The 25,331-nt window shown below is 39.2% G+C and overlaps 1 long non-coding RNA gene across 1 annotated transcript; it reads left to right on the plus strand.

Moving 5' to 3' along the window:
• Positions 1–1,574: 1,574 nt before the first annotated feature.
• On the plus strand, positions 1,575–24,477 carry LOC134470581 (uncharacterized). Its single transcript, XR_010039520.1, has 3 exons — positions 1,575–1,714; positions 18,574–18,687; positions 23,053–24,477. It is a non-coding gene; the product is annotated as an uncharacterized LOC134470581 (long non-coding RNA).
• Positions 24,478–25,331: the final 854 nt, after the last annotated feature.

Consider the following 25,331-nt stretch of genomic DNA (forward strand, 5'->3'; position numbering starts at 1 on the left):
AGCAATGCTGTGGACACACTGGCAGCACATGGGGCACTCTCTGTGGGCGTGGACTTATCGTGGGCAGGTGTTCTCAGGCAGGAGAAAGGACCTAATGGCAGGAGTAGAGGGGAGGGCACGTGGCAGGTGGAATAGATTTTAGGGAGTAAAAGGAGCCTAGGGCGATCCGTCATGGTGGTTACCATCGGGTTAAAAGAGCCCCTCTCAAAAAGAGGAATGTTTTGTAGCTTTCACTATAGCACATGCATATCATTTGGATTTCTTAGCTCACCAGAGGAGGGGTAAAAATAAGATAATAATAAACAGCATTTGTTTTTCTGGCTCTAGTTTTATTAGGTGCTACCTCAGCTCTGGAAGTCCTTGGTTATAAGTATGCACCCCTCTACTATTCTGACTTTAATACCAACCAGGGAGTCATACCACCAGGGTTCAAATCCCAAACTCACCTGGGCATGGTGGTACACACCTGTAATCCCAGCACCCAGGAGGCTGAGGCAGGAGGATTGAGAGTTCAAGATGGCCTGGACTACATGGCAAGACTCTCTCCAAAAACTCCCACACTTGTACATTTAATTCAAAATGCATTTAAAAAGGGCATCTAACTAGTAACCCAATACTATTCTAGGTGCTAATAAAAGGGTCATTCAAGAGCTCAAGGACTAAATCCCATTGCAAATATAAACAAGTACATAATATTTCAGATAGAAATAAATGCTACAGAGGAAATAAATGCCTATTTGTGATGCATTCAAAAAAGACAAGAAAACTAGAAGAATTAGAGTAAAAATAACCATGTAAAGAAGTTTGCTGTAAGGGGGAAAGAGTTATTTGATTTAGATGTAGAATCCAAGGAGATTTTTGTCGCTGTTGTTGCCTATGGTTTTTGTTGCACACTGAACTGACTCAGTAGAGAAGGCAAAGGGCATGATGCTGAAGTGATGTTCCTGGGTCTGGGAAAGCTTCTAGCATGAATGGAGCATTAGATTAGCACAATGCTAGAGTTATTTCCAAAAGATGAAAAATATTAACAAAAGATGAGAAATATAAAATAAAAAGCAGCCTTTATTCTGAGAACACGGAGAGAGATGACCGGCACCCCCACCGCTGGCATCCGGCGATCTCTCCGGCGGACACGCGGCGTGGGGGCCTGTAAATAGCCTCGGTTTGGGGTGGAACCTAAGGTGGGCATTAGGGATATACAGGTAGCCCATTGGTCCTAGGTTTGGTGCCATATGTAAATTTCCAGGGGCGGGAAGATGGCGTCACAGGTAACTTCCTAGGGGCAGGGGAGATGGGGCTTCCTGCTTCCGGTTGTGGCTTTCCTGGCTACAGTGTCCTGTCTGGGCCAAAACCCTTTCACACATAAGATGGACAGTTCACCTGCAACAACAGGAGCGGTGGTACAGTGCACAGGTGTAATTGTGCAAAGATGGGTCGGTGTGATGGCTGCACCTGGCTTAATGATTACCCCAGTGTCCTCAGTGATGGAGCTCAGATACAGGTGTGCAGAAAGGGAGTGCTGGCTTTAACTAAACTCAGGGGTTAGCCAACGAAGAGTAACAAAGGGTGGGGATATTAGGGCAGCTGAAGGTGTTTGCTGGAGGTGAAGGTGTTTGCCGTGAGTGACGCACAATAGCCCAAGGGAGCTCAACAAGACGGAAAGAGATGAGCAAAGTGATGGAGGACAATGAAAACGTGCCAGGAACAGTGCTTGGTAGGTCTTGGTGTGGAGCAGAACTGTTGGTGTTGGGAGCTAGAGAGGAGAGCTGGAAAGGGCAGGTGGGGATCTAAGCGGGCGATGGGGATCAGCATAGATGCAACTGTAGTTGAGTGACTAAGCAGGGCATGAACTTGGGATGCATAGCAGAAGAGGGGTACAAGCAAAACTATGGGTGAAGAGGGACTGAAATCACTTGGCCAGCACTTTCAGAGGAGTACTTCCTTGTAGAAGGAGCACATCTCCAGGGCCATCTTTCATGCTGTGTGCTTTACACATGTGGTACCTGCCTCTGAGGAGCCAAAATGGATGGCAGAAGTAGGTAATGGTCACTAGTAGGTCAGCAGATGACTACCCTAGGGAGTAGGGAAGGACAGTGACTTAGAAGTGACCAAGACAGTGCAAGGAACAGAAGCAGAGACATTGGAACAGTGGCAGGCCTGCCATTTGTTGATTATGTGACCCTAGGAAAGTTACTTAACCTCCTCGGGTGTCATTTTGCTCAGATACAACATGGAGATAATGACTGTACCTCCTTAATTGAGTTGTTTTTGGGGTTCGGTGAGATAATGGCTGAAACGTGTGTTTCACTGTATTAGGACCACATTGAGTGTACATGTCAAACTGAAGCAGTTTTATCAGTCACCTAAGTCACCAGAGTCCCAGAAGAGACAAGTGAGCCTCTGGCAGGTGCTGAGGAGCTTTTAAAGGAAGATGAGGCCCTGGGCTGAGCTGCAGAGCTGCTGCGGATGTTGCCATGAGAGGGGCGGGTCAGAGCGGAGGGTGAGGAGACAGGCGCCAAGCCAAGACAACAATTAATGATGCAGAGGGCTGAAAGGCTTGACAGAAGAAATGGGAGCAAAACATGTTTCTAATCAGAGCCATGAGGAGGGTTTCCTGGAGACTTTATTGGTAATTGATGTGCCTCTGACAATAATTAGAAACAATTTCTGGGGACTTACAGGGTAGAGTCACCTCGTGATATTATTTACCACAGAGAATGGTGTCTGGAGTGCAAATGGATGTTATTGTTTCCTGAGATCACATTAGAAGGTGACTTCACGGTGAATAGATTTTTCAAGATGTTTGACATTCACTGACTTTCTATTTAGCTCCTCTTAGTCACAGAGCACATTACCGTAATGATAATATCTGGATTTATCTCTTTAATGGCAGAAGATCTGTGAGTGACAAATTTTTCCTCTGTGGACCTTCAGCTTTGCCTGCTAGAGGCATTCTGGGGTGCACTGGGGCATGGTGCAGTTCAGCCTAACTCCTGTCCAAGACTCATTTACAGATGCCAAGGGCCTGGGCAGCATGAGTGAGGCTTCCTTTTCTGCAGTGTGAGATTTCCTTATCTAATTTGGGATTAAGTAAAGTAAGTAACTATAAAATTCTTAGCAGAATAACTAGACTCATAAATTATTATTATTATTACTATTTCTAGGGGGAGTCTTTGGACCTTCTGTATTAGCAAGGTCTGACCCCAGGGGATGGAGTCCAGTTGTGGGAGACTCAGCAGCTTACTGGAACCATGGTGATAGAGGACTATATTCCTCAGGGAGGCCCCAGGCTTGTGTTTTTCCTTGAGTTGGCTCCTCTTTGTGTATACTCCTGGAGGCAAGAAACCAAACTGCAGCTCCCTAGCAAGAATATCACATAGAGTTTAGCAACCAAAGCTTTACAGACCAGACTGTATCCATCTGCTTGTACCCCTCTGCACTGTAAGCCAAGTGGGAATTGCAGTGGGGGCAGGAGGGCCTGGGACAGACTTGTGTGAATTGTAACCTAGTCTCAAAGCTAAAGTTGCCAAAGGAGTCCTGACCCCTTTCCCTGTGTTGCAGTATAGTTTACCAAAATGGGAAACAAATCAAAGGCTTGTTGAACTCTCGGTCCTACAGAGTTCTCAAAAGGAAAGCTTGGAGAGAGTTACCCTTCCCTGGTTGGGACTGCCCCAGACAATAGAGGATACTGCATGTAGCATGGTGGCTTCTCCCTACTAAATATCAGTAGCCTTCTATCTCATTCTCATTGTAATAACCAGAAAGGACTCGCAGATTTCAAAACTTTCCAGTCTGAGCGCCTCCGAATAAGTGGCAATGTGCCCAGAATGTTCTCAGTGCAAATAGACCATGGTACAAGTGGGTCTTTCTTTTCTGGCCAGTCACCCACTGGCTTCATCTGGGTCACTTCTCCACTCCCATATAAGAATGAAAGAGGCCCCTGGGGCTGAACAACTATTAAAGATTGCACGTCCTGGCTGTCCCCTTCCTGGGCTCTGGAAAAGCAGCATTAGTCACATCACCTCAGCTTGTGTTTTGTGTTCCAGTTCATCACCTGCCACCAGCAGAGCGAGACTTATTTTTCAAGCTAATGAGATTTAAGGCTCAGAGTATCTTCCAATCTCATACATGAAAGAAGCTTGATAGAATCCCCAAATTTGAAACAAAACAATCCTAAAATTTTATATGACACTACCAATAACTCCTCATCTGAGAAGTTTGGCTGTGGAATGATACTAACAATAGGCACCGTACATCAGGTGCTTTCAACAGTCCTGTGCATTTGGGTTTTTATTTCTCCTATTTTATTATTCATAAAATTGTGGGGCAGGGACGTCATAGGTCTTGCCCAAGATCACGTAGCCAATAGAGGTAAGAATCAAGATTCAAACCCCAAGCTTTTGTATTTCAAAGCCCCTTGGACTTTGCACTCAGTTATGAAGCCTCTCAAGTGGGGAGGAAAATTAATGCATTGACTCGAGTCCAGGTATAAAGGACAGGGTGTCCTGGGCTCTTGTCTGAGACAGCAGGTAAAGGAAGAGGTGTGCAGAGCCCCTGAGGAGAGGGACACTTGGCTGGAAGGGGAGAGTGTGCAGCTGGCAACAGGGACTCATTTTCTGGAGAGCCACCACTCAGGAGGAAAGATAAGCAGTTTGGAGAGGAAGTATCAAGCAATCCGTTTTCAGTCTCAGCTCAATCTGGAAGTTCCTCATTCTCAAAAGAGTAGTGATTTCTCCTCCTTTTTGCTGAGGAAAGGACATGGGCTCTCAGATTTGCAAGTTAGAGAGCAGAGGAGCAGAGCTGGTGAGCAGAAAGGAAAATTTGCCACAAGAATTCTGCTTGCTCTATTGGAGGGGGCAGCTATTTGACAAGAGTTATTGGCAAAGATTTGGTATTTGAAGTATGTTTTGCGTAAGTGCAGGTGCTGAGAATATACAGTTTCAGAAGATGATAAATAAGCCACATACACAAGACAGAGATGCCTGGAGTGCACAGATGTGGTCAGACACAGCATGCAGCACAGAGATGGAAGACATTCAGCAGGACTCTGTTGGGTCTGTAGAAAGGGGTGCATCTTACCACCAACAGGCGAACGTGTTTCTGCAGTTTCTTAGAGTGAGTTTGGAATGTACATGAGAAACCTGTTTCTGTCACATATTCAGTCTTATGTACAATTATGTTTACACTGGCTATCTCATTTGCATCATGGTAATCCTTCCCATTTATGCCATCATAATACAAAGGGTTGAGAATCCCCAGGTAACTTGAGAGTTAGCAAAATGAAAAGTGCACATGTCCTCTGAGCCAGTTGTTGGAATATATCTTATGGAATTACTAGTATGAGTACAAACAGCACAGGGACAAAGACATTTATTACAACTGGCTGAATAAATTCTGGGTAGCAGATAATGGGCTACTTGCACTTGTTAAACAAGCTTTGAAAATTAAGTGAAAAAGCAGTGTATATTTTACTGTGCAATGCACATTCTCATGAAAGCATATATGCCAGCACATATTAAAGAAAAAAGTCAGTGCATACCTTTGAGAGCTGAGGTTAGAAATAAAAAGTCTTTTTCACTTTTTACTTTATATCCTTCCCAAAAAAGTATGAAATGGTGAGGTTGTGGAACCTATGTTGCGTTTATGATAATGCCTCATTGCTGCCTAGGTTAAGTACGTGGGTTCTAGAGTCAGATTATGTGATTTCACAGTCCAGCTCTGCAGCTGTGCTGCAGATGGTGACAGCAGGTGGGTGAGCACACTTCTATTTACCTTGATTTTCCTGTTTGTAACCAATAGCAGTATGGAGTTCATGAGATGGCTGGGCTTTGGAAAAAAACTCGGTCAATTTTAGAAAGGAAGGGTAATTTTTCCTGGAGAGATTAAGCACACTGTTGTGGGTCCACAGGTTGATATTAAGCAAAGAGCTATTTGCTTCTGTTTTTTCTGGAGATTGGAAAGTTGGAGGCAGAAATAAGAGAGGGTGTAGTGAAATTCACTCAGAATGCTTTTCCTCTCACAGTGGATTAGGAGACAGTCACAGGGAAAAGCCAAGAATGATCCTTTATTTTTATTCCTGCCCACTTTCTTGGTCCAGAAATCTTTTCCTCCCAGAGGCCAGATTTTCCAGGCCTGGAGTCTGAATGTGGAACAGTGCGCCTGTCCTTGTCCCTTCCTTAAAAAGCAGGGTCCAAGGCAGCCCACACTGTCCCCAAGGTCTAAGGCCCCTCAGCAAATCAGGCCCAGCTGGATCTGTCACCAAGTTTTCATCAGCTTTCTCTATCCTGTGGCTTGGGCAAATGGTCAGACACTAGAAGCTGAGTTCTGCCTATAGTGGAAGTTGGTTTCTCAGAATTTACTCTTTGGTTCTAAAACTGTGGCCACTGAAAATGACTCATGGTCCCATTTGTGATTCCTTTTCAGATACATTTCAGGCCAGACAACCCAGCATGTTTGAAATTCACAGTGTTCAGTTCAGATCTCAGCATGTTTGGCTCTTTGACTTGGCTGTTTAATGTATTAGAAAAGGTCCAATGAAACAGAAAAGGGTCACCTGGTACCCACACAAAGACAACTACACCCTGAAAAGTAATAGAACGTTGTGGAAGCACCAAGCCTGACAGTAGCCCTCCCTCCTGCTGGCTTAGATTGTGCTGTGCCTCTGGAGGTCACTTATAGCTCTGGGAACTCAGGTGCAAACCCATCATCCTGACACCATTCAAGATGATTCACAGTCAGGCCAAGGGAATTATAGTCAGCCTCCCCTCCTCAAACTCCCTTCCCCCTCCCTTCTGTTCTCTGTCCCTATATCCCAAGCCTTCATAGAAGACTGACTCACATGTTTGATATTAGGATCTGACAAGATATATTTACTTCTCCAAGCTGTCATGTGCTTTTTTGGGATACGGGTGGGATTGAACCCAGGATCTTTGCTCTGAGATATACCCTCAATCATTTCTAAAAATATCTTTTTTGTCTTATTAAATCATTAAATTGCCCAGGCTAGGCTCAAACTTTTATCTTTTTGTCTCAGCCTCTTGGATTACTGTATAACAGGCAAGTGCCACCATGTACTGCTGCACAATGATTTGTGTTGTTTTCTGGTTGGCTAGTTCTAAGGCATTCCTGATAACCAGTTACACAATAATGTGCTCTATGTCTTTCTAGAGCTTGCTATACAGAATCGATTATCTTTACCTTATTCTGCCTGTGATTATGTTATTTATTGCTCTTATTTTCTTTTGGTATTTCATTTATTTTTGTTTGGTATCTATACCTAGTTCTCTGGCTGTGGTTTGTTATATAGTTAATCAATAGTTCTCACCATTTGCTGGGTGTAATTTAAAAGCAATAGCAACCATCTCTTAATTATCTATAAAGTGCAGACCTAAGACTGAGAAATTAGTGAACTACCAAAAAAAGAGGATCCTAACAGCTGAGATCTGTAATTTGTCCCCTCCCCTAGGTGAGATCTGTAATTTGGTAGCTCTACTGTGGAGACTAGAAACCAGCATATATTATTTCATTGTGACCATGGATGATTCTGACTCAGGTGAGTCAGTGACTCAGAGAGACACTGTTTGGGCAAGAGTGTTTTAGATTTATAGCTTGTCTGAATGTGGTGGAAATTTATAATATTGATGTAGCATAAATTTGAGTCCAAGAGCTTTGATCCTGATATGTAAGAATAGTCAGTTGCTATTTAGGGAAGCTAATTTATCACCCAGGCCCCTCATCTCAATGATGTCTATGGTTTCCTACCAGTTTTTGAATAAACAGTATATTAGTTCCTAAACTACCACGGGGGTGTGAATCTTCAGGATGTTAATAGGTGAGCCACCAAGAAAGTCCTACAGACTTTGTAAGAGCCTGTAAAAAGCAACCTGAATTGTTCATCTCCTCTGCGATTCCCATTGTACATAGTTTTTGTTTCATAGAGTTGGTGTGTGAGATATATAGACCTTGAGCCAAAATGCCTGAGATTGATTATAGCTGTGTATTTGTTAGCTACCTACTTAAACTGAGTTTTTACTCTTTTGAGTTTCCTGTTTCTGTTTGTCATTTCTCATTAATGCCAGCCCTGTCCAAGTCACAGTTCTGTCATGAGACTCAGACGACTTAAGTACATCTAAATGTATTATAAACTGTAAAGTTCTGAGCAGACAATAGTTTTGGAATATATGGCGAAATGTACTAAGTATTATAATTGTGGAATAAAGTACAAGTGGGCAGCAGAGGAGAGAGAAATTAATTTTGACTGGGATAATTAATTTATAGCTAGCAGTTGAATGAAATGCCAAAAGCAAACAAACACACACAGGTGTTCAGAATTGTTTTTCTGACACCATTTGCTATTCATTTATGTGTTGTTTGCTATGAGCGGGAACATGGGTGTAACTGGAGATCTGTGAATGCCAATCTTGAAGAAAAGGAGCTGCCAAGGAGGACTTTGATATGGCCAAAGAATTTTATTTAGGATTTCAGAAATCTCACTGTAATTATACCTTAATAGGTAATATTGAAATATGTTCAATTCTAAGCCCAAGAAAATCAGAACACAGAAGGAAAGAGCTTTGGAGAGATTATGCAATAACTTTCTTTTATAGCATTTTGACATTAACCAGAGAAAGTATGAGAGCATGTAATTTGTACAGGGTTTATTAGTTCCATAATAGTCTATATGTCCCATTTCTATAAGTAGACATTTGGCAATTCTTGTTCTCCCTGTAACTGCATTTGTTGATTGGTTAAAGATTGAGTCAGTGATTTAACAAGAATCAAATTTACACTATACATTTACATACTTATTAGCAAGCTCAAGGCCTATGGAGCACCTACTACTTATTAAATAGAGTACTAGGTCCTAGGAAGTCAGTATTCCATAAAATAAACCCTGATCTTGTGTTGGACACCACTTGGGTGGAGACATGGGAAGCTAGCAGGGAGTGACACGGCGTGACAAGCTCTACACTGGGGTCATACAGAGTGCTTTGGAGCACACGTAGGAGGGTGATCTGTTTGTGTTTGATACAATTAGTGAAAATAACTCATGACTTTGTTTCATAGCTCAAGAAGTAGGGTTAATGAAGGAGTTTCTTTGGAAAGTCCATAAACTGACTCATGGGACAAATAAGAGGAAGCACAAAGTCACTAAACAGGGAAAATAAAGAGAGTAATTAGAGGCAGCAGATCAGGACTGGCCTTTGGGTAAACTAACTCACTCGTTAGCTTGATGTCACTAAAGGCTGACACTAAAGGCTGACATCGGCTTGCTGTGTAGTATAGTATTTTAAGGGTGCTATGCAAGGACTGATGCTTACAGGTGAGCCATGGCCTGGGCCTCGAAGAACACCTCCAGATAGACGGAGCCCAGGTCTTTACCTAGTGCCCCAGGGACTTACAGTTTGCCCTTGGGGTTTGTGTTGGCAGATTCAGCTTCAAACAAGCGAAACCACTGTAGTCGATTTTAAGTAGAACAGGCTATTTTACCAGATACTCGTGGCTATAAAATTATTTGATGAGTTAGAAAAGGAGGCTCTCACATGAGCTTTTAAGGTCTCCCAAACCCTGAGGTCATATGGTCTCAGCCATCAACAGGGACAGCGCATCTCTGCTCCAGGCAGTGATGGAGAGTAGAAGCCGCTGGCTGTGAAATACACAGTCTCTGCTGCATCCATGCTGGACAGATGTGTGCTGCCTGTGTCCCTCTCCGCTTGGTTTGGTTCTGAATTCAGGTCTCCTGTGAATATATTTGGGAGTCTTTCTGGGACCTAAGGAAGCCTGTGAAATGTAGTTTTCTTTATAGCTTCTTCAGCACAGGAAAGCATGTTGGGAGGAGGTCAGAAAAAACTTGGAGGAAATCAGTCACATATGTGCCACCAATATTCCTTCTAAAGCCTAATGAGGTGCTAGCGGAGAGTTGAAGCCCAAAGCACATACCCAACTCCCACTCCTTTGATTAATTTGATGAGGGATTTGGGGAGGAATATTGGATCCTGCTGGTGCTGCAGGGTTGGGAGAAATGGGTTCTTCTTCAAAGGTTGTGGGAGCTGCAGAGAGACAGGCATGGAGCTGATGAGGATGTGATAGGAAGAGTTGGGTAGCCAACAGGGAGGATGAGAAATTGAGCAAGGGACATGGGTAGAGTGATAGAGGTGCACAGTGCAGCGAGGAGCTGAGCCTCAGAATCCAAAGCAGCCGAGAGCTCAAGAGCACGAACTGAGGAATGGTTAGCGTGAATAACTCTGCTAGGAGTCATGATGGCTCTTGGATGGATTAATCAGGAGGGCAAATGAATACTAACAAGTGTCTTTCTGGTTCTGTGTTGATTGCAGCCTCATGGTTTCCTGAGAGGTGCAGGTCACTCAATCTGATCCTTAGCTGAGAAACTTTCCTTTTCCTTTCCTTCTGTGGTGGTCATGAGCCCTATCTGTAGACCAGGATCCTGTGCTGATCGTGGTAGACAGAAGGAGAAAGAATCCAGCATCATTATTCAGGAGGCTAAAAAAGATGAAGCCAAATGTTTACAGACCTGGAATGTGGAACATGGTGGCTTTCTTCTTGTACTCATTCACTAAACCTCTTCTTCTGAGCCCCTGAGCACAAGGTACCCTTGTGCTTTGCACAGGAGATACAATGGCAGGCAGCCTGAAGGACTCCCTTGGGTGGAGGTGAGTGGCATAACAGGTCCAGCAGAGAGGACAGGATGTGCACAAGCCTGTGGCTGACGTGGATGGTACAAGAGGCAGAGTGACTGAGAGGCCGGACAGGAAGGGCCTCGCTGGCTCCATCTGTCTTTCTCCTGAGATGGAGATCCACCTTTAAAAGGGTTTTAGGAAAGAGCATGAACATAGTGAGATCAGTACTTGAAAATTGCCCTGGCATTTTAAGAAAGAGCCCGTATTTTATTTTCTTCTTGAAGGAGTGATAGGACATGGTGATGAGTGTGGGAGCAGGAAAAAGTGAGGCAAAAGATCAATTATGAATCCTTTGTGGAATGAATGGAGGTGAGAAATGATGATTAAGACACAAAGTGGTGGTAGTGAAGAAAAGGACCGAGATACTTAGAGGGGAGAAAACACCGAGAGCGAAGTGGGGTTTGTTCTTTTTTTTCAGGTCATTCCAACTCTATTTTCACTTTTAGACTTGGTTTTCTTTTTTCATGTTTATCTTTTCAATTTATATTCTAGTGCAAGAAAATCAAAATGAATAGATATTTTTTAAAAAAAATAAAATTCACATCACAGTATGGATGTTTACATGCACCCCATGCCAAAGACTTGGAAATGGTTTAAACTCTGAATTACATGTAGTGCAATACTTAACGGCATACATTTTGCAGAATATTAGCCAGATGATGATAGTCAAGGTGGTCTACCCTTCCAAGCCACAGGTTCACCATCAAGAAAAGGGGAGGATAATAGTGACAAGCTTGATTGATTTCTTAGAGAATGAAATAGTTACATAGATAGAGCACCTGGCATGATGAAAATGTCCAGTGTCATTCCTCATAGCTTCTAGCCAGGTAACTGAGGCTCCCAAAGGCCTTCAGAGCCACCACTGAACTCAGCATAAGCAGTTACTGTGTGACTGCTTGCTGTGCACAGATTGCAAGTTTCCCAAAAAGACAGTTCTGCATATTGAATTTAATTCTGCCTGTTTCCTCCCAAAACCAGGTTCTGCCTTAAGGACTCTAGAATTTGTTGGAGAGGTTTCACAGTGAGAAGGATGAGGAGGAAGGGAGGGGGAGACCGTGAAGTGAAACAGAGTTTTTGCTTTTGCTGGGTAATTTGGTGGTGGTTTTCTTGTGCATCATTTGTTATAGGGCTCTGATTTGTGTTCTTATTCCTCATTCATTTATTGGACATTCACAGCATGTCAAGTTCCGGGCGCTGAGGCGTCGCTGTGAACAAAGTCCCCGCTGCTGCAGAGCTTAGGTGAGGTGATCTATCTTGCCATCAAATCTGATTCTCCTAAAAATCTTAGCTGGCTTAAACTTCCTCATGATAGGAAAGAAAGGAATCAATTGGACACATTGTTTTAGAGTAAAATATAAAGATACCCTATTGTGTGGAGTTTGGAACTTATTTCTATTTCGAGTATTTCTCAGGGGAAGGAGATAGTACAGAAGTTCATAACCCCAATGAGTGTTCATTCTATTAGTTCTCAAAATAGCCACAGAAGTAATCTTTTGTTATTATAGATAAGGACATTGAGGCTAAGAGGTTCAGTGATTTTTTTTTTCCAGGTGGGGATAGAATGTAAGACTTGGATTTCATAGTTCATCCTTTTTTGTCTTATAGATTAAACAATATTTACTTAATTGTAAACAAATCTAATGGATTTGTCCTAGTTCACAGTTGGCTTGATGTTAGTGGTTGGAATAATTAGTGGTTAATGGATTTTGCAGTATCCTTTTACAATGACTGAACTGTGATATTGCTTAGTGGTTCCCAAATGCCAGCATATAGACCAGCGATGGTCTATGACAAGGTTGCACCAATCTTAGGAAACTGTGCAGTACAATTAAATTAAAGGATGCTTCTCTTATCGTGTGTCTCCCCAACTTTGATGATGATAATGAGTAACTTTTTTTTCACTGATTTTTTTCTTTTGCAAGGGTGATTGTTATAAAATAAAAAGTTTGGAGCTCTATGTCCTCCAATTCTTTTTTGTTAAAATTCAGTATTTAATTCATAAGGCTAAGGAGATTTCATATAGTTAACTAAATGAAAAATAGAAATTTCTTTTCTGGCAATATGAATACCAGAAATTCAAAAAAAAATCCTTCTGGTGCAAAACATTTAACAAGAAATTAAAATTGGAAAAAAATTTTAAATGTATAGTTTTATTGGCAAGAAAGAAAAAATCTAGGAGGCCAAAAATGATAAGCACAAATACAGAGAAAACCATATTTGGAAGACAAGAAACAAACCTCAGGTTCTAAACAAGGTAGGAAATAGGGTCAAAGACTTTTATCTAAAGCTGCTGCTTCTAAAGATGCCTCCCCTGAGAAAAAGAAAAAAAACGGGGGCAAAATGACCCTCAAAAGGGGTGCACTAAATATAATTGTTTGTTTTACTCTTTGGATGTTAGGAACGATAAATTTCTACTGAGAAAGTTGGAAGACTGAGTCACTCATCAGATTTAAGGCTAGAGTTCTCATGATTATTATGAGCTGAGAAATCCAAATCGAAAATTTAAAACATTCTGAGTTTTAGTGCCTCCAGATGCCCAGCAGGACCAAACACAAATCCTCCCTGGAGATATGCATGTTGATTCCAGGCCTTGAAGAATTTCCAGTATATAATTCCAGTTAACATTAATTAGCATAAGCGAAAAAAAGTTACAGAATAAATGAGGAAACAAGATGTCACCAGAAGAAAAAAATATGAAGAAATAGAATCAGACCTAAAGGACTTCAGATATTAGAAATGTTGAGTACAAAATATAAAATAAAAGAGCTAGTAATAAATTAGCTAGTAGATTTAACAAAGATTCACTTAGAAATGAAATGAAAAAATATACTCTCTGGCATTTAAAAATTTCAATTATAGGAGCCAAGAAAGAGTTTTATGAGCTAGAAGAGAGATATGAAGTAATTGTTCTGGCATACAGAGAGACAAAAAAGATGGAAAATATGGCAAGTAAGTGAAGAGAAAGGGAAGATGAAGTGAGGAGATACATATGTACAGAAAGTAACAGAGTTAAAGAGATGTGTGTCCAGAGTTAAAACAGATGAAAAATGTCTAGAATGGAAGAAGTACAGGACTCTTCAGATTTGGAAACCCCATGAGTACCGCACAGGATGAATTATAAACACATGTGTGGACACACCCAGCTCCAAGGCAGGGACATCATTGCAGAAGGGTGTGGAGGAGCAAAGCTACTTTGTGGTAATTGAGAATCAGAACAAGGAGACAATTCCAGCAAGAGACACATCCTCCAGAGGCAGACTCCACCTCCGGCCGGGCCTCCAGCTCAGCACAGCACACTGAGCTTTGAACATCAGTGGGTTAAGGGACAGGTGAGCGCAGTGCCCTTTCATTCAATTACTTTCCTAGGATTTTCTGACTCCAGACGAGCTAACATTTAAGTTTAACAGTCACAGAAATGAAGCCTGGTCAATTTGATCATCCAGTTCAGTTACTTTTCACTGCTATGTGTTGTAGTTGAATTTTGCCTTGAAAAATTCTATATTCATCTTTCTCTGACAAATCCAGGTCATTATAAAATCATAGTGAGATCCAACATGGAGTCTTCTAGATTATAATTTCTTGAGTGACAGTCAACACTACCTAAAAAGTGATGGGTACATCAGCTATTGCCAGCCTCGGTTGGAGGATTGCTGTCCATATTTCTCAGGGTGGTTGGCTTCCAAGATTTCAGGCAGATATTTAAAATAACAAGAAATACCAAAGGAACTGTGTTCATCTTTCCTAGGGCAATGACTCCTGCTTAGCTTACACCTGTTTGGCAAGAGGACATTGCTCAATGACTCTTGTGGGAAAGAAATCATCTCAAGGAATTTGTTCTTTGCCGAAGCCAATAAAGTTTTCTCACTTTTCATTTACAGCTTAGTTTCAGGAATTGGCCTCAAATGTGCAGAATCCACTTATATCAGTGCATAAGTGCCAACTTCTTTTGCTAAAGGAGATAACCAAGATATCTGTAGATGTTGCACTTGTTTTCTTATTGGAAGATAGGTCTGATGACTTGGCATGGATATTCTGTTGGAAAAAATCACTTACTCTTCATTTGGAACATTAACATATACTATGAAGTCAGAAAGTAGACCCAGTGTTACTGTAACACCACATTCATTTAATAGCAAACATTTACAAATCAGCTGTAACCTACAGCAGAAAAATACATTGATAATCAGCAGAGCACTCAAAATGCTTTTCTTGTGATCAAATTCAAAGAGATAGAAACTTGATACATAAAATCTCACCATTTAGGAAGGGCATTTTATGTTGTTAGGCGTTTAAAGAAAATAAATGCTCATTGAAGACTAGCCTATACTAAACTGTCATTTTTATATGTATTATTCTGTGTATACACTGGCTCATCATTTTAAAACTACCTTATCATTTATTAAATGGTCTAATTTAATTGGTATTAAATGGTATCATTTATTAACTTGGTCTCAGTTACTTTGTAAAGGCATAATAAGATCATAATTTTTTAAAAAACTTCTAAATTCATGATTTATGAGAAATAAGAGAAATTTTAAAGATTTATCACAAAACAATATATGTTATTTATTTAAAAAGCAAACAACACTAAAGTATACAAACTGAAAACTGAAAGTTACCTATAACTGGTGCATCTCATTTCCTATAGCCACACTGAATGATTTTATGTAAATCCCTCCAAATCTGAAATAATTATTCTTTTACCTAATACTGTATCTTGGGAATGTTTTTGATATCATTACATACAGAACTATCTTATGTTTCACAGTATTTCATAGAGCAGACGTACTAAAATTTATTTCTTTCTGATGGTCATTTAAACTGTTTTCTGGATCTCACAAAAACCACAAAATTGCAGGATAATTCTTTGTACATTTTTTCTCTGCATATTTGTGAGAGTATTTCTCTAGGATAGAGTTCTAGAAATTTGGTTAATTTGTCAAAGGATCTACATGTTTTAGACTTTAGTGCACTGTATTCATTTTTTCTATTAAAAAGTTTTGGAGTTTTGAATGAAAGCTAGCTATGTTTTATTTTGTTCGCTTTGTCCTATGTAACTCCTGCTAACCTATGATAAACTGCACTCAGGGACTGAGAATTAAAGGCACTCTGGTCAAAATACGGAGTATGGAGAAGACGTGGAAATTCAGGATCTCTTCTTCATTGGTTCTATAATCAGTAAAGCCACTTTGAAAAATCTTGCCTCTATCTTTGCGGGGCAAAGTTTTTCCACATGTGCCAGGAGCTGTGAAGATGTCTTCTCCATTGAATGTGCCCTTACCCAACAGCCTGGATTGTTTTACTCCTCAGCAACGCCAAGGATATCAGGGGAGCATCACAATTTATGTTATAGAATCTTCAAAAACTGAAAAGCCCAGCAGTGCCACACTCCCTGGAACTGTGAGGGCGGGGGAAGCGCTCATGTGGAAGGTGGTGACAGGGGTTTGACAGGACCCTGATCCACTGCCTCACCTGCCAAAGAGAAGGGGGATCGTGGAGCTAGGGAATGAGAGACACATTTCAAGGTTCTGATAAGTGCTAGAAAAATGAGCACTGGTGGCCCTGACAGAGTCCCTGGACCGCCACCCTGTTAGTTCTTCTTGAATGTGTTCAGAATGTTCTTCTCTCAGAATACGATCTGCTCAAGAGAAGAGACCTACAGCTCCAGGCGTCAAAGGTTAGCTTTCAGTAAATACTTAAACTTTGTTTTATTTATTTATGTTTTGTTTTGTTTTGTGCTAGCTACAAACTTCATTTATAATACTAAAAAAAGTAGTGGTAGCAGATGTCCATTTCATTTTCTTTTTCTTTTTTACTTAAAAAAATTGAGATAAAAGAGGATATAACAAAACAGTTCAGAACAGAACAATTTAAGCAACATAGTGTTTCACCACAAGACAATCTGACATAACAGTAGCTACCATAGTGTCCCTTTCCTTGACACTTCATTTTCTGATTCAAAAAATTCTAATATTTTATAATAAAAACATGTATAGCAGAGTTTTTGATTATCATTTGCTTGATCACTTCCACAAGTATGTAAATACTGGACTTGAGATATGAAAGACCATGCAGATATACCAGTGCAGAATCTGAGTTTTCTCATCTGAAGTGTGTGGGGCAAATCAGTCCAATCAGAATACAAGACCAAGAGCTCAGCTGTTAGTTCTCAGATAGCAAGAAATGTCCCCAAATGGAATTGTAATGATTTAGGTAGCTATGCATGAACTCATCTGAATAGGCTGTGGACTGATTTGTGTGGCACGGGTGCCCCCATGAATCTGGGGATGCTATGCATTTGATGGCAAAGTTCTTTCTGGCAATGATTTTCAAAGTGTGTTCCCCAGTCTCAGCTGTTTTAATTTTTAAGGAGTTCAAGCAAGGATTATTACCAAGTATCTGTATTATAATCATGATAATATGGGAAATAACAAAATGAGCTAGCATTTCTTCCTGAACATATCAATTTTCCTTAATGAATATGTCTTTCTTTATATAGCTTTTAAATGGTAAATAATAGCTTCTAAAATGAAAAACAATTTAGTCATTTAGACTGTTAGTAGCAATACTTGAAAGTAACCTGCATATCTCAGCAGGAAGTTGGTACAAAGTAGGTCACATCAACAGTGAGACCCAAAGTCTACACTTGGGGAATTTTCTGAGGGTTTCTCACAAGGATGCCTCTGTCAGCACAAGCTATTGTGAGTGAGTCAACAGCTGCAATTATAAATTGTCATCTTCAATATTCGGTCCTTGTACACATGGGCAGAATGCCTGTCTCTTTTCTCTGCCTCTCGGTAGTGCAACAGTCCAAACATGAAACTAGAACCTACCTGTAATGTTAGACTGGGCTGTGTGTTTGGCAAGACTACACAAAGCTAGAATTGCAAAGGGTGTAACTTACAACTGGCTAGTAGATATGACTGCTTTCAAATCGCTGGTTCCTAGTCTGTTCTTCTGTCCTCTAGAGGATGATCTTTTACTTAGAGTCCCTTCTCCCCTGTTAAGGAAAATATCAGGCTTTCATGACCACCTTGAAGCACCTCACACGTGCCTCACGTCTTTAGAGTCCAGGTTCAAGTGAACGCTCAATTGTAGGCCAATTCAGGCCCATCTCCCCCATTGTCTGTTCCCATCTCTTACTTTTAAAGGTGACTTATCAGGTAGAATCTATTTTCTTTACTGGAGTCTCCACTTCCATTCATATAGCTGTGGTCTCATCCTGTAATTCTGGTAGCACATCCCTTTAAAACCCCATAGTACTGTATTTCTATAAGACGTACTCATTGACTGTTATGAGTTAGAGTGTGCTCCTTTTTGAAAAGATGTATCCCAGCCCCTGTGACCTTATATGGAAATAGAATCTTTGCTAATGATCAAATTAAAAGGAGGTTATGGAGCTGTTCTCACAGTATTCCAGCAGGACCATGTCCTTACAAATAAAAGTTTCAGTGGAAATAGAAAACTTTCTTTGCAAAGCATGATTGTGATAGGGAGAGAATAGTGTTTTCAACTAATGGAGCTGAGGTATTTATATTTTTACTTAAGTTTAAAACTTTTGGTAGTATGTGTTTGCTAAACAATGATTACATTCATTAGAGGAGTTGGTGCACTGTATTTCATTCTTTTTGTGTTCTTATTCTTTTCCTTCTGTGCCTCCATCTCTTGTTCCCCTGCCCTTTTGTGAAACATCTCCTTATTTTCTGTTATCTCTTTTATTTTGTTATTTAATTTCTTTATAATTTTGATTTCTCATATAAGAGAAATGATGTGATATTTAGGCTTTTGTGTTAAATTTATTTCATTTAACATTGTGGTTTCAAGGTACATTCATTTTTTCCTATAAATGATTTAAGTTTATCATGCTTTATTGCAGAGTAGTGCTCCATTGTGTATTTAAAGAGCATATTTTCTTCAACATTCATCTGCTGATGGACAGATGGGCTATTTCTAAGAATTAGCTATCTTAAATCAACTTCCATAAACAGAGGTATGTATATATCACTGTAATGTGATGTCTTTAACTCTTTTGGAAGATTTACAGGAAGGGAATAACTGAGTGAAACGGAGTATTTATTTTCAGTTTTTTGAGAAATATCCATACTGATTGCCGTGGTTGTACTAACTTACATTCCCACAGGAGTGTAGAAGGATTTCTTTACCCCACAGCCTCACCAACATTTGTTGTTACTTGATTTCTTGATGATGCTGTTCTTTCTGGAGTAAGTTGAAATCTCAAGTGTTCTTGTATTTTGCAGTTCTCCAATCATTGGCAATCCTATTTTTTCATGTATTTATTTGTCATTTTTAGTTCTTTTGAGAAGTGTCTGTTCATTTCAGTTGTTTATTTTTTGATTGAATCTTGTATTTGGGGGAGGGGATAATTTTTTTCAGTTATTTATATATTCTAGATATGATCCTCTGTCCAAAAAGTAGTTGGCAAAATTTTTTCCCATTCTGTAGGCCGTCTCTTCTCTCCATTAGTGGTTTTCTTTGTTGTACAAAAGCTTTTAAATTTGACACAATCCCACTTGCTGACTCTTAAATTATTTCTTGTGCAATTGGGGTTTTGTTCAGGAAGTTCTTGCCTATGCCTATGCCTTCAAGAGTTTTATCTATTCTATCTTTCAGCATATTATTTCTAATATTTAGATCTCTGATTCATTTTGATTTTATTTTAGTACAAAGTGAGATATATGTCTAGATTCCTTCTTCTGTATGCTTATAGCCGTTTTCCAAGCACCATTTGCTAAAGAGAATACCTTTCCTTTAGCATGTATTTTGGGTCTCTTTGTCAAAGATCAGGTGACAAAATATATTTGAGTTTCTTTCTGTGTCCTTTGTCCTGCTCCACTGATCTTTACATCTGTTTTTGTCCCAATACCGTGCTGTTTCCATCACTGAGGCTTTGTAATGTCACTTGAAATCTGCGATTGTGATGCCTCCTGCTTTGTCCTTGTTACCCAGAATTGCTTTTGCTATTGTGTCTTTCTGGTTTCATATGAACTTAAGGTTGTTTTCTCTAGTTTCTCTAGTGGGAACACTGTTGGTATTTTAATTGAGATTGGATTAAATCTATGTATCAGTTTGGAAATATGGCCATTTTGACAATGTTGATTCTGCTTATCCAGGAACCTGACATATCATTCCATCTTCTGAGGTCCTATTTTATCTCCTTTTTCAGAGCAGTGTAATTTTTGTTGTGGAAGACTTTTACTTCATTGGTTGGCTTAATTCCTAACTATTTAATATTTCTTGATGCCACTGTGAAAGATATTGTTGCCTTAATTATTTTCTCAGGAGTTTATTATTAATGTACAGGAATGCTACTGATTTTTGTGTGTTGATTTTGGATCCTGCTACATTATTCAATTTGATTATTAATTTCAAGAGTCTTGTTGGCTTTTAAAAATTTTATATCTAAAGCATCATATCATCTTCAAATAATGATAATTTGACTACTTCCTTTTTGTACACATCCCCTTTATCTTTTTCTCTTGCCTGATTGTTCTGGATAATGAATTGAGTACTATATTGACCAAGAGTGGTGACAGTGGATATCCTGAACTTGTTGCCAATTTTAGATGTAAAACTTTCAGTTTGTCCCCATTTAAGATTAATGTTGGCCATTAGTTTGTCATAAGTGGTTTTTATCAGATTGAGATAAGGTACTTTTATACTTATTTTCTTCATGGTTTTATGATAAACAGATGTTAGATTTTGTCAAAAGTGTTTTTTGCGTCTAGTGATGTGATCACGTGAGTCTTGTCTTTGCTTTTATTTATGTGGTTATTATATTCCTTGATTTCTGTATGTTGAACCATCCTTGTATCAATGAAATGAAACCTACTTGGCTATGCTATATGTTCTTTTGGATAACTTATTGCATTCTGTTTCTGGTGTCTTGTTGAGGATTTTTGCTTGTGTATTCATTAAAGAGGCTGACCTGTAGTTCTAATTTTTAGCTGGGTCCTTATCTGGTTTTGGAACCCCTTCCATTTTATTGTAAAACTTAAGGCATTTGGGCGTTCTATTCTTCCTAAAGGTCTTCTGGAATACAGTGGTGAATCCATCAGGTCCTGATCTTTTCTTAGTAAGTTTTTTTATTACTGCTTCATTTTCACTGCCTGTTCTTGGATTATTCAGAGTTGTTTTATTTTCTTATTTAAGTTTTGTTAGTTTGCATATGTCTAGGAATCTTTCTTTTCTCAAGATGCTACAATTTTTGGAGTATAATTTTTCACATTAATTGTGAAAGGTCTTCTGCCTTTCACTGATTTCTGCTGTGATTTTACCTTCTTCACTTCTAATTGCATAAATGTGAATCTTTATTTCTTTGGTAAGTTTGGTGAAGGATTTGTCTATTTTATTTATTCTTTAAGAGAACCAGCTCTTCAATTTATTGATTTATTTTTGTATTTTTTATCAATTTTATTAATTTCTGTTCTCATCTTTATGATTTCTCTCCATACTGACTTTAGACTGGCCTTGTTTTTCTAGTATCTTGAATTGCAATTTATTTAAGCTTATTCTGTTTTTCTAACGTGAGCATTCATAGCAATAAACTTCACTCTTAGGTCTGCTTTTATTGTGTTCCATAGGTATTAGTACATTTTACTGGCATTATTATTTGATTACAGGAATTGTTTAATTTTTCTTCTGTGACTCATTGAGGGTTCAGGAATGTGGTATTTAATGCCCAGGTATTTGTAAAATTTCTGTGATTTCTTTTGTAATTGATTTCTAATTTGAATGTACAATGATCTTGTAGTCCACACGGGATGATTTTGATTGTTTTTTATTAATTTAAGCAGACTTTATGGACTAGTACATGGTCTATTTTAGAGAAGTTCTATGTGCTGCTGAGAAAAATGCCTGTTTGGTTGTAATAGGTTAGAACACTGTGAATATCTATTAAATCTAATTTTATTAGATATTCTGATATTAGTTTTTTTAAATTTAGTTGATCTATTTGTGAAAGTGGAGTACTGAGGTCACCTGCAATGATCATGTCGGTGTTGATTTGATTGTCTATCTCTAGTAGCGTTTCTTTGTTTTTTTGATGCCAGGGGACCCAACTCATGACCTTGTGCTTGCCAGGCAGGTATTTAAACTGCTGAGCTAAACCCCTGGCCCACTAGAAGTGTTTGTTTAATGAAGCTAGCTGTACCAATATTTGGTACATGTATGTTTATGATTGTTATCTTGTGCTATTGAATTTTTACCCTAATATGTAATGATCTTCTTTGTCCCTTCCGATCAGTTTTAGTTTGACATTTACTGTGTCTGAGAATAAAATCACTATCCATATTTGCTTTCAAGGTCCTGATGCATGGAATATTATTTTTCATTCTTTCATTTTTAGTCTGTAAATTTTTTTTGAATTAGATGAGTGTTTTAAATGCATAAAATCATCAAATTTTGTTTTTTGATCCAGTCTGCCTATGTTTCTTTTATTTGGAGAGCTGAGGCCCTTTACATTGAGATTTATTAATGAAGGGAATGACTTGGTTCTTTCATATCATTCTTTTTTTTCTGTTGTTGACTCCTTTATTTTTCCTTTTTTAACTCTTACCTTGATTGATGTGAGCATCTCATCTGACTCTGCTTTATTGGCTTCCATGTGTCTCTAGCATTGTCTTGATTACCTTTTGAAGTGCTGCTTTGGTATCCATTAATGTCTAAAGGTGTTCTTTGTTGTGGAATATCCTTATTTCTCCATTCATTCTGAGTGATAGTTTTGCAGTATATATTAGTCTGAGTTGGAAGCTGCTCTCTTTTAGGGATTGAAACACTTTACTCTGAGATCTCTTAGCCTTTAAAGTTTTTTTTTTTTTTTGTCAAAAAGTCCACTGTAATCCTAATGATTTGCCTTTTTAACGGACTTTTCACTTTTCTCTGAAAACTTTTGAAAACTGTTTTTGTTAATTTTTATTTTTTATTGGTACATGATTGCAGTACATAATGATTATGTTCCTTGTCAGGAGTTGGTGCATATATGTAAAAGAATGGGGAGAAAAGCAAAACAGGAAGAAAAAAATGAAAACAACAACAACAACAAAAAACCAAGATGAGCCCAAATCGAACAAATAAGCAAGGGAACAATACACGAATCAAAATAAAAGTAGAAATAAAAATAAAACCCTTCAAACAGTTGTTATAGCGTTAAGCCAGAATTTCCCTTTGTGCTTACTCTGCACTGGCATCACAGCCTGATTACAAGCAGTTAAGCAGTACACATATTCTGCTTGCAAGCTGTGCTCTAGGTGTGAAGGGCTCTATAGATCTAATTGTGCTAATTGATTTGGGGTGGGAGGTAAAATACTGTTGACTTCTCTGTGTCTTCCCTCCACAGGCTTTCCTTGCCTAAAACATGGCCAAAAGACCACTGCTCCAGGTCCTGTTCACTGTCTATCTGCCCAGACATTTGTTGTCTCTGCCCCACCTGCAGAATCTAGGCTCAGCAGAAGGCTTCTTTGGCTAGTGTAGGGTGGTGGACAGGACTTCACTGTCTCAGATCTTTCTGTTTTTTTTGAAAATGATAAGAAAGTGTTCTGTCTCCACTGTTTTCTCTGCCTTATGTAGTACACTTCTAGAAGGTGCTGGCGTCCCTTTGTGGGAGCCAACTGGCAATCACTGCATGTCTCACAAACAGCACACTTGTATGGAATGGGCCATGGGAAACGTTTTGTTCTGTGTCCAATGAGCCTTTTATCTGTTCACAGGCCTGTTACTCACAAGCACTGAAACACTAGTCCTGTCCTCCCATATTTCCTTTAAAAGAAAGAGCTTAGATCCTTAATTCACATTATATACAAAAACTATCTGGAAATAGAGCCAAATGTTAGACTTTAAGTTTTCTAAATGAAAAAAGTTAGGATCTGTAATCTTAGCTTAGGCAGTAGTTTCTGAGATATGACACCAAAAAACGCGAGTGGCTGACGAAAAAGACAGTGAAACCCAAGGATGGTAATCCCAGCACTCTGAGAGGCTGAGGCAGGTGGATCTCAAGTTTGAGTCCAGCCTGGGCAACTTAGCAAAACCCTATTTTACAATTTAAAAGTGACTGGGGATATAGCTCAGTGTGAAGTCTCTGGATTTAACTCCTGTACCAAGGGAATAAAAGTTGGAAACGCTAGTGAGTGTTGGAGAAATTCTACACCTCAGACATCATTGGTGAGAATGTGAAGTGGTGCAAACCACTCTGGAAAAACATCTGGCAGTTTCTTAAAATTTTAGAAGTGGAGTTACCATAGGACCCAGCAGTTTTATCTACAGATAAATATACTAGAGAAGTAAAATATATGTCCATGCACAAACCTGTACATGAATGTTCATAGCAGCAGAATTCATAATAGTAAAAATGTGGAAAGAATCTGAATGTCCATCACCTGACAGATGGACAAACAAATGTAGTTTATTATGTAAATAAAAAATTATTCAACCATGAAGAATTAAGCAGCGATGCTGCAACATGGATAAACTTTGAAAATATACTGTGTGAAAGGAGTCAGCCACAAAAAATCACATACTATATGATTCTGCTTGTGTGAATTGTCCAGAACAGACATATCTGCAGAGACGGACAGTGGGTTAGTGCTGAAGGGGAGGCACAGAGATTGACTGGTTATGGCTTTGGAGCTTCTTTGTAGCTGAAGAAAATGTTCTGAAATTGGATTGTGGTTATGGTTGGACAACTCTGAATATGTTTTAAAATCATTGAATTGTAAATGGGTGAATTTTGTGTATGTGAATTCTATCAATAAAGCCATTTAATTGAGAACTAAATTCAAATGTTGAAAAGAAAATTTCATTTCAAGCCTATAGATAATAGTGTAATAACCATCCATAGACTTCCCATTTGGCTTAATAAAATCCTTCAAATGCAGTGAAGGCCTCCTATGTATTCCTTCTTGATCCAATAAGCTTCATGCCACCTCAGAAGGAACTAGGTTATTTATCCCTAGAGCTGAGCTCAATGTTTTTGTTTCTTGAGTGTATTTATGTTTTTCCTACATTGTAATCTAATGTGTCTATTTACAAATGCATAATATTGACCTTCGTCTGTTACTTCTTTCTTACTCTTTAATAGTTTGTGCTATTTTAAATAACATTTGTATAGGAATTCCACAGGATCATCCAGGCTGCATTTCCACAAGCCCTATGGGGATCTTTTTCCCAAAGACATAGAAAGATGGCGGTCACGCTGTCTGCAGTGCTCTGAAGAGTGTAACACCATCCTTGCAAAGGAGACTTTGCTCCAGTCAGGGTTAGCAGAGCAAAGATATCATCTTCTCTGCTGTGTAGACTGCCACCACAGGATCATGCAGAAAGTTTTTCTCTTAGAATCACTACTCTTTTAGAGAACTTTTGTCTTAGAGAATACTCCCTTCTCCTAGACACCTCTTCATCTCTGTGATCTCAATTCTTTTAAGGATATTTCCCCATGTTTAACTTACTATAAAAGTGTGATTTCCTTTCTTATAGACCTGTTCTGTTGCAAGTTAATAAAAACAATATTCCCATTATTTAGTCTTAGAAGCTTGTAGTTGAATCCAGCTACATCTGCAGAGGCTTCTGTTTCTGTCACTAAGATCCAGTGCATCCATTTCTGTCTGGGGCATTCTCTACCAT

The sequence above is a fragment of the Cavia porcellus genome, unplaced genomic scaffold, assembly GCF_034190915.1.
Source record: "Cavia porcellus strain 051 isolate PalLab524CR breed Dunkin Hartley unplaced genomic scaffold, mCavPor4.1 scaffold_15, whole genome shotgun sequence".
Lineage (NCBI taxonomy): Eukaryota > Metazoa > Chordata > Mammalia > Rodentia > Caviidae > Cavia > Cavia porcellus.